The 10,039-nt window shown below is 35.9% G+C and overlaps 1 long non-coding RNA gene across 2 annotated transcripts; it reads left to right on the forward strand.

The window, feature by feature from the left end:
- The first annotated feature begins 8,593 nt into the window (after positions 1 to 8,593).
- LOC128286938 (uncharacterized) lies at positions 8,594 to 9,727 on the forward strand. 2 transcript variants are annotated; one of them, XR_008277628.1, is made up of 2 exons: positions 8,594 to 8,661; positions 9,550 to 9,727. It is a non-coding gene; the product is annotated as an uncharacterized LOC128286938 (long non-coding RNA). The 2 variants fall into 2 exon arrangements; XR_008277627.1 differs by lacking the exon at positions 8,594 to 8,661 and adding an exon at positions 8,720 to 8,893.
- Positions 9,728 to 10,039: the final 312 nt, after the last annotated feature.

Here is a 10,039-nt window from a genome sequence, read left to right on the forward strand (position 1 = left end):
TAATTCACGTATAATAAACACGAAAAATAATATTTAAATATTTTTTGACTCGGATTCGTGGTCCCAAAACCACTGTTCCGATTAGGGTCTAAATCAGACTGTTACAACTCTCCCCCTTAGGGATTTTCGTCCCCGAAAATCTTACCGGTGAATAGGTTCGGATAACGTTCTTTCATTGTTTCCTCTGGCTCCCATGTTGCTTCCTCAACTCCATGTTTATGCCACAATACTTTAGCCAATGGAATTTTCTTATTTCGCAACTCTTTAATCTCGCGAGCCGAAATACGAATCAGTTCCTCCTCGTACGACATATCAGGCTTAATCTCAACTTCGGTTGGACTAATCACATGTGAAGGATCGGATCGATATCTACGAAGCATCGAGACATAAAATACATTATGAATCCTTTCTAAGTCAGGTGGCAACAGCAATCTATACGCAACCGGCCCAATTCGCTCGATAATCTCATACGGCCTAATAAACCTCAGACTCAATTTGTCTTTACGACCGTATCTGAGTATTTTCTTCCACGGTGAAACTTTCAAAAACACTCTATCCCAGATCTGAAACTCTATGTCTTTACGTTTCAAATCTGCATACGATTTCTGACAATCTGATGTTGCTTTCAAACTTTCACGGATCACTCTTACTTTCTGCTCGGTTTCTTTGATCAAATCAACCCCGTGCATCTTATTTTCACTGAGCTCAATCCTGTATAAAGGTGTGCAACATCTATGACTGTACAAAGCTTTATAAAGTGCCATTTTTATACTCGATTGAAAGCTATTATTGTATGCAAATTCAATCAGAGGTAGGTATCGTTCCCACTTCCCTTAAACTCGAGAATGCAACATCTCAGCATATCCTAAAGTATATGAATAATTCGCTCAGACTGACCATCTGTCTAAGGATGAAAAGCAGTGCTGAAATGCAATTTAGTACCTAATGCATCTTGCAGTTTCTTCCTAAACCGCGATAAACCTCAGATCTCTATCAGACACAATAGATATAGGCACACCATGTAACTTCACGATCTGAGAAACATACAATTCAACCAGTTTATCAAGTGAGTAATCTATACGAACTGGAACAAAGTGAGCAGATTTGGTCAATCTATCAATAATAACCCAGATTGCATCTTTCTTGCTCGATGTCAACGGTAAACCGGATACAAAATCTATCGTAACTCTGTCTCATTTCCATTCAGGTATTATAATTGACTGTAGCAATCCGGAAGGTACCTGATGCTCGACTTTTACTTGCTGACAGACTAAACATTTTGATACAAAGTCAGAAATGTCTCGTTTCATACCTGACCACCAATAATGCTGTTTCAGATCATTATACATCTTCGTACTACCCGGATGAACAGATAATCGACTGTTGTGAGCTTCATTCAAGATCATCTAAATCAACTCTATATTTCTCGGAACACATAGTCGGTTCCTGAATCTCAAACAATCATCAACGTCAACTCGAAACTTTGAATCTACATTTGAATCACATTTAACCCGTTTCACTATCAAATCATTGTCAATTTTCTGAGCTTCACAAATCTGCTGAATAAATAGCAGTCTTGTTTTTAACTCAGCTATCATCGCACCATCATCTGACATAGCTATATGTGCATTCATTGTACGCAAAGCAAACAGTGATTTTCGGCTTAAAGCATCAACAACCACATTAACCTTTCCCGGGTGATAATCAATCACAAGTTTGTAGTCTTTTAGTAACTCTAACCATTGGCGCTGTCTCAAATTCAAATCTTTCTGAGTCATCAAGTACTTTAGAATTTTGTGATCGGAATAAACATGCCATTTTTCACCGAACAAATAATGGTGCCATATCTTCAGTGCAAACACAATAGCTGCTAATTCTAGATCGTGCAACGGATAATTCTTTTTATGCGACTTTAACTGTCTCGAGGCATAAGCTATAACTCTACCTTCCTGCATCAAAACACAGCCCAAACCATTTAAAGATGCATCACTATAGATAACAAATTCTTTACCCGATTCTAGCTGAACTAACACTAGAGCTTCGGTCAAAAGAGCTTTCAACTAATCAAAACTTTTTTGGCATTTTTCTAACCACTCGAATTTGACATTTTTTTGCAGCAGCTTTGTCATCAGAGCTGCAATCATAGAAAAACCTTTCACAAACCATCTATAGTAACTAGCAAGTACCAGAAAACTTCTGACTTCAGAAATGTTTCTCGGAGGTTTCAAATCGAGTATAGCTGAAATCTTACCCGAATCAACTCGAATACCTAATGCTGAAACAACACGTCCTAGAAAGCTAACTTCATGTAACCAAAACTCACATTTACTAAACTTCACATACAACTGTTTTTCTCGCAAAGTCTATAACACAAGTCTCAAATGCTCGGTATGTTCGGTTTCATTATGAGAGTAGATCAGTATATCATCAATGAACACAACTACAAACCGATCTAAATACTGCCTGAAGATCTGATTCATCAAATCCATAAAAATAGCAGGTGCATTAGTAAGTCCGAATGGCATAACTAGAAACTCATAATGTCCATACCTCGTTCAAAAAGTAGTTTTTCGCACATCGGAGTCTCTGACTCACAACTGATAATAACCCAATCTCAAATCTATCTTTGAAAACACTGAAGCCCCTTTTTAACTGATCAAACAAATCATCAATCCATGGCAACGGGTATTTATTCTTTATAGTCACCTTGTTCAACTGGCCATAATCAATACACATTCTTATAGTTCCATCTTTCTTTTTCACAAATAAAATTGGCGTACCCTAGGGAGAGAAACTCGGTCATGCAAAACCTCTATCTGTTAACTCTTGCAACTGTGCTTTCAACTCTTTTAAGTCAGTAGGTTTCATCCGATATGGAGCTATCGAAATCAGAGCCGTCCTCGGTACTAACTCAATACCAAATTCTACCTCTCGGGTAGGTGGCAAACTTGGCAATTCTTCAGGAAACACATCCGGATACTTGCATACAACTGGTACAGATTCAATCTTCTTTTCAGTTACTTTACTATCAAGCACATAAGCAAAGTAAGCTTTACAACCTTTTCTCACATACTTCTGAGCTAACATCGAAGATATTACTGTTACTAAACCATTCAGATCATTAGATTCAATCCGAATAATCTCGTTGTTCTGACATCTCAAATCAATGGTCTTTCTTTGAAATTAAAAACAGTATCGTGCAAAGTCAGCCAATCCATACCCAAAATTATATCGAACTCGTCGAATGGTAACAACATCAAATCGGTCAAAAAACATGACTCTCGAATCATCAATGGGCAATTCTTATACACTTTTTCAACCGAAACACACCGGCCCAAGGGGTTTGATACTCGAATTACAAACTCAGTAGACTCAACAGGCAAAGCCTTACTGGATACTAATGTTTCACACACATATGAATGAGTGAACCAGGATCAATCAATGTAATAACACTAGAATCATAAAGAGTGAAAGTACTAGTAATAACATTTGGGGAAGAAGCCTCCTCGCGAGCTCGTATAGCATATGCTCTGGTAGGTGTACGAGCCTCAGATCGAACTGCTGTATCTTTCATCCCTCTCTGACTACCACTCACATTACCCGAATGTTTGGGTGGGCTACCTCGTGCTAACATGTTACTCAATCTCGCATTCTGAATAGTGTGCTGCTCGAATAACATTGGACAATCTCGGATGAAATGATCCATCGATCCATATTTAAAACAAGACCGATCATGCAATCTACAGCTTCCAGAATGCCATTTACCACAATGTTTACACTTAGATCTATTTTGTCTATCATTGCCAACACTAGCAATTGAAGTAGCTCGTGAACTCACAGGAGGTCGGTCTCGATCTCGTCTAGAAAAGTCAAAAGTAGCTTTAAATCGACTAGAATTATCTCGAAACCTCTTTGATGCTGGTTGAAAAGTCTTGCTCGATGATCTTTTACGGGAATCTATGGCTTCAAAATCAACTTTTCTTTTCTCTTTCCCGAGCTCTTCGGCTTTGCAAGCTCGCTCAACAAGTACCACGAACTCTTTAATTTCAAGTATACCAACCAGTAATTTCATGTATTCATTTAAACTGTCTTCGAATCTTTTACACATGATAGCTTCGGTTGAAAAACATTCACGAGCATATCGACTAAGTCTCACAAATTTTTGCTCGTACTCGGTTACTATCATATGACCCTGTTTCGATTCCAGAAATTCGTTACGTTTCTGGTCAATAAATCTCTGGCTGATGTATTTTTTACGGAACTCCGCTTGAAAGAATTCCCAAGTCACTATCTTTTTCAAGACCACTGATACTAGTGTATTCCACCAGCGATATGCAGTGTCTCATAATAAAGATATGGCACACTTCAAACATTCATTTAGAGTACATGATAACTCGTCGAACACACGAATAGTATTATCGAGCCACAACTCGGCCCATTCAGCATCATCATCATTAGCCTTACACTCTTCGACCCCGTGTTTTCTGATTTTATCTACAGGAGGCCTGTTAAGTCCCATCGGATCAATCATCGGAGGTATCACAGGTATCGAAGATAGATTAGTGGAGGTTGTTGTATAGCCGGATTAGTCCGGATATACTAAGTAAACCAATCGTTCATCATTTGATAGAATGCTTGCTTAGCCTCCCCCTCATGGCTACTCGAGAGAGGTCGAGATTCAACTGGCACTGTCCCATGCACGGGAGCAGGCGCTACACTCTCGACATCATCGTCTACTGCTCTGTCAGGATCCGTTTACTATATGAAAGCACATTTTCAAATGTCAGAAGTCATCACACTATTGCAGTATAAATTTTTGCATGTATAGCTAAACTTACACACGCTACATTACTTCTAGAATCGACTAAACTGTAGCTATGATACCAATAAAATGTAACACCCCTAACCCGTATCCGTCCCCGAACTAGGGTTACGAGGCATTACAGTACAAAAACATAATTCTGAACTTTCACAAATTTAAACATAGTGTATTATCATGAATCATTTATTCATTAGCAAATATAAATTTACATACACAAATACTTTCTTTATATATCTATCCAAACCATCATTCGAATTCACAAACATGTACATATATGTGTACACATAATTATCATGCAAAAATGCATATAATTTCCATGGTGAACTATTACATAAATTCATTATTCAAATGGTCATTTATCAATGTTTCATTTACAAGCCTTATTAAACAAAACAATCTTAATAATTAATCATTATTTAACCTCATAACCAAATATAAAACTCATACATTTTCCATGCAAACCGAACTAAACTAACCTATGAATAATCGAACATATGTATGTCTCATACCATGCATTATCAAATTTACATTAATCATGCTTAACCTTATAATCAAAACAAAATAAACTATACCAAATATATTATTATACAAAACACTATTCATTTGGTAAATTTTCTTTTGATTAACCGAATAGGCAAATCCTTATCGTCATATTCCTTTCAACTTTATTACATCACAAACAAATATACATTCGCATGAAATCATGTATAAACCTCTTATAAGTTACATATTCTAAACTCATCATTAAATATATTTTATCCAAACCAAAAACCTAAATCAAAACAAATAATTATATCATGAAATTTATATATATATAATCATTACATCAACCCACTTTTAGATCTAACATCCATAAGTCATTTTCAATCATACCATATATATATATATCATATTTCATTCACATATAATATATAACATATCAACTAAAAGTAAGCTCAAACCATATCCAAGTATGAACAAATCTATCATGGAAATTAAGCCATTTTCACATGGCTAAAGTTATACATATTCAAGGTTGATCAAAATACGAATTAGCCTTTACATGCCAAAAGTTCGAGGATAAACTTTTAAAAATACCGAAAGTTGACGATAGTGTGGATGACTTCGATCACGATCCCCGAGCTTGTAACTTACAACCAAAATCTATAAAACAGAGTAACAAAAACACATAGGTAAGCTAACTTAGCTTAGTAAGCCTTAAGCAAATTAAGCAACTCAATGAATAATCAAAACATTCAAACTAACCAAATTATATCCGCAATATTATACTTCATCTTAATAAATTAACTTGGCCAGATGTTCACAATCAATTATATAATACCAAATAAATATTTCATATAAGCTGAATATACAAAATCAAATATTTTATCACATAGTCACTTACATATATGGCCAAATACACAAGATTCATTATATCTTCACATGTGGCCGAATATATGAGTTAAATAAAACATCACATATAACCTATAGTTCAAATTCAATATAACATCACTTATGGCCGAATATGCACATATAAGATAACTTCACACATAAGCGAATATTCAAGTTCAATATAAGCTCACATGTACTTACCTTTTTGGCCGAACATATACAATGCAATTTTGCTCAATTTCACTTGCTCAATATCCACAATAACTTGAATTCTCATCATCATAAACTTAAAACAAATCACCGGTATAAACCTGCTAGGCATAAGCCTGAATCACACATCGGCACAAGGCCTGCTAGACTCAAAGTCTGATATTTATTCACCGACACTAAGCCTGCTAGGTACAAAGCCCGATCAAAGTCACCAACACAAGGCTTGCTAGGCTCAAGGCCTGAATATCACAAATAAAAAAATCATTCCACAACATTTCAAAAATACCAAATCGTATAATATTCCATGTAACACATACACATTTTCAGAGGCTTTGATTTCATTCAAATACAACTTAATTACATTAATTCATTTACATATATCATGCAGCTATCAACTAATACATTATAAAATTTGAATCATCATAGTAAATCATTTTATGTTCAAAATAAACCATGTTTAATTGCTTAAAGACTTACCTCAGATATCGACGGACGTTACGAATCAACTATTCAACTATTTTTGTTTTTCCCCGATCCAAGTCCGATTTCCTTTGTTCTTGATCTATATAATTTCAAATTAACCTCATTTAAACACAATTTCATTCAATTTAATCCAACAAGACATAAATGGGAAAACTACCATTTTACCTCTGATATTTCATACTTTTACAAATTAGTCCCAATTGCATAAAACATAAAATACACAAAATGTCACCACAACATAGTTGAGCCGAATTTTGTAACGCCCCAATTTTCGGGAATCCTGTGAATGTTGGCATAGGTTTAATTATGTTAGTGGGCTTCTAGAAAGCCCAAACTTAAGATAGAACCCGACAATTTTAGTTAATTTTTGTTCCATAAGAAAAAGGGGGTGAAATTATGAAATAGAACCTATGTGAAAATGTTTGAAAATGCTATAGGCTAGATTGAAGTGGCCAAATAAATAGGAGTGCAAAATAGGAGGATTTGCATGACAAACCTCCCATTTTACATGAAGTGGCCAGCCATCATGTTGTTGTAGACAAAATGTACACTTGATATCCATAATTTATGGTACAAATTGATACAAATTGATAATAGGTTAGGTAAATGTTTCATGATAATGGGTTAGGTAAATGTTTCATGATAAGAATTTCATGTCTTTTGTATTAAAGAATTAAATGGATGAAATATGAAGTTTTATTAAAAGAAAAAGGGGTGAAAAGAACAAAGTTTTGTCCATCTTTGTTCATCATAGCTGAAAGTTAGAGAAGAGAAAGGTGATGAGAAAGCTCTTGAGTGTTCGGTCACTTGGGGAAGAAAATTGAAGGTAAGTTCATGGTAGTTGGCTTCTATCTTGATGTTCATGAGTTCTTCTTGATTCTACCTTAACTCTTGAAGCATATTTTGGTTTTTAGTTGTGTTGTGAGCATTTAGTCATGAATTAAAATGAAGGAAATGGTTGTTGTTTCATGTTCTTTTGATGAAAAAAATGGAAGATAGGTGAAGTTGAGCCAAACAAATGAGCATGCATGTGCCTTAGATGTTAAAGGGAAAAATCATCTAACATGTTGTGCTTTAAAATGATGAAATGGAGATTATTCTTAAGTAATGTGATGATTGATTGGTGATATACATGTTTAAATAACATGCATGCAAGGTATGTGTGAAAGAGTGATTTGGTAATAAATCTGCTTGGGACAGCAGCAGTAACGTGACTTTGGAAAATCACCATAAATTGTGGGAGATGAGTCAGAAGCTGCATAAATTATGTAATTAAAGCTTAATGAGTCTAGTTTCAAATGGAATAAACGATAACATATTTTAAATTCTGTACAATGAGAAATTTGATTCATAATGAAGAGTGGTCAGATTAGTCAAATAGTGAAACATGGGAAACTTTGAGAAAAATCTAGTATTGATTGGCTAAACCAAAAATTCTGAAAATTTTATGGATAGAAGATATATGAGTCTATTTTCAGGAAAAATTAACGGAACTTGATTTGGAGTTTCGTAGCTCCAGTTATAAATAATTTAGTGACTGTTGCTCAGGAAGACAGCTTGCAGTGAAATTATGATTATATGGTAAACATTGACAAAAATTTGTTAATGAGTTGCTTATTGATTTCTTATAAGCTTACTATGATCTGTAGGTGTGGTTGGCTGAATATTGTAAGGGATTAATACGTAGTTCGTATTTGAATAGTTAGATTAATGTGTTAGTAATCCAATTGTAGGCAGTTCGTGTGTGGATCTCATCAGCATATCGTCGCAAATAGGTGTGTAACTAACACCCTCTTTCTTAGTCTAGATCGGCAAAAGCCGAAAAGTCGAAATGCCGAAAATCGGTATTTTGTAGATTTGTGAGTGTGCGAATGCTCGTGAGGTAAATCGATTAATGTTTTTGGTAAGCTGCAATGTTTGGACTGCGAAGTGCATGATTTCTGTGCCCTCGATATTTTTGGGCTTAATGGGCCAAAATTGGAATGATGGGCCAACGGGCCCAATTTGGTAAGAACCCTCGGTACGTGATTCTGTAGGACGTGAAAGGTAGGAATATGCATGAAAAACCCTAAAATAGATAAATTACTGAAATACCTTTAAAAATGGAAAATTTACAGTTTTACCCCTAGAAGATAAATTACCGAAATACCCATAGGGTTAAATTGACCTAAATGCATGTTTGACCGATGTTATTTACTGCATGCCATGTTGTTATTATCTGATGCATGGGACTGGGATATTGACGGAGGAAGTACTGAAAGTGGCTTGTCCACGTCTTGGAGGCTTTGCCTCAATTCTTGTTAATCGAGCAAAGAAGGCTACAAGCTGTGGAGTGTTGAAAATGGGTGGGTTGAGCTATTCCCACATGGAGTGTATGGCTGGATGCGGTGGAGTGTAGTGGTTGGTGGGTTGAGTAGTCTCCCAAATGGGCTTGCATATGTTTCTTGATGTTGCATGGATTTTGAAATGGGCCTATGGGCCATCTTGTTATCTGAATAAGGGCTAAGGCCCGTTTATTGTAATCTGAAAAGAGCTCTGGCCCAGTACCACTGTTACCTGAATGGGCTTAGGCCCAATGGGCTTGAGCTGACTTGGGCTTTGAATGGGTTTTCCTTACACACTGAGTTTCCCCAAACTCACCCCTTTTATTTTCATCCACGCAGGAAATCCCCAACCATAGTGGGCTTGGAGCTGTGAGGGAATTCGGAGTGGCCACCCGTTCTGAAAGTTTGATTTTCTTCTGGTGAACTGGACATCCTTTTATTTACGTTTGAAGTTTTGGGTTTTTAAATGTAATAAGGCCGCTTAATTATTTTTAATGGTTTTAATATGTATTACTAAGATAGGTATTACTTATTTTAACTGTTGAAATTGGATAGCTTTAGGGCGCGTTTTCAAAAACAACAGTTGATTTCAAAATAACACGACAACAAGCAAAGCTTCCGCAATGAAAGTATTTTCCAAAATTAATCACTTTTCCTAAAAATGACTTAATCGAATCGGTTTCCTAGAAATATCCATGACGTTAAGGTGTGGCAATGGCGGTATGCATGTCTAGGATTGGATCCGAAGGGAGCTTGGTACTTAAGCAGTCCGATGGACTCACCACCTCTTTCCGGTTTCCTACCGGTGCACTGACTTCCATTCACTTTA

Source organism: Gossypium arboreum, chromosome 13, assembly GCF_025698485.1.
Source record: "Gossypium arboreum isolate Shixiya-1 chromosome 13, ASM2569848v2, whole genome shotgun sequence".
Lineage (NCBI taxonomy): Eukaryota > Viridiplantae > Streptophyta > Magnoliopsida > Malvales > Malvaceae > Gossypium > Gossypium arboreum.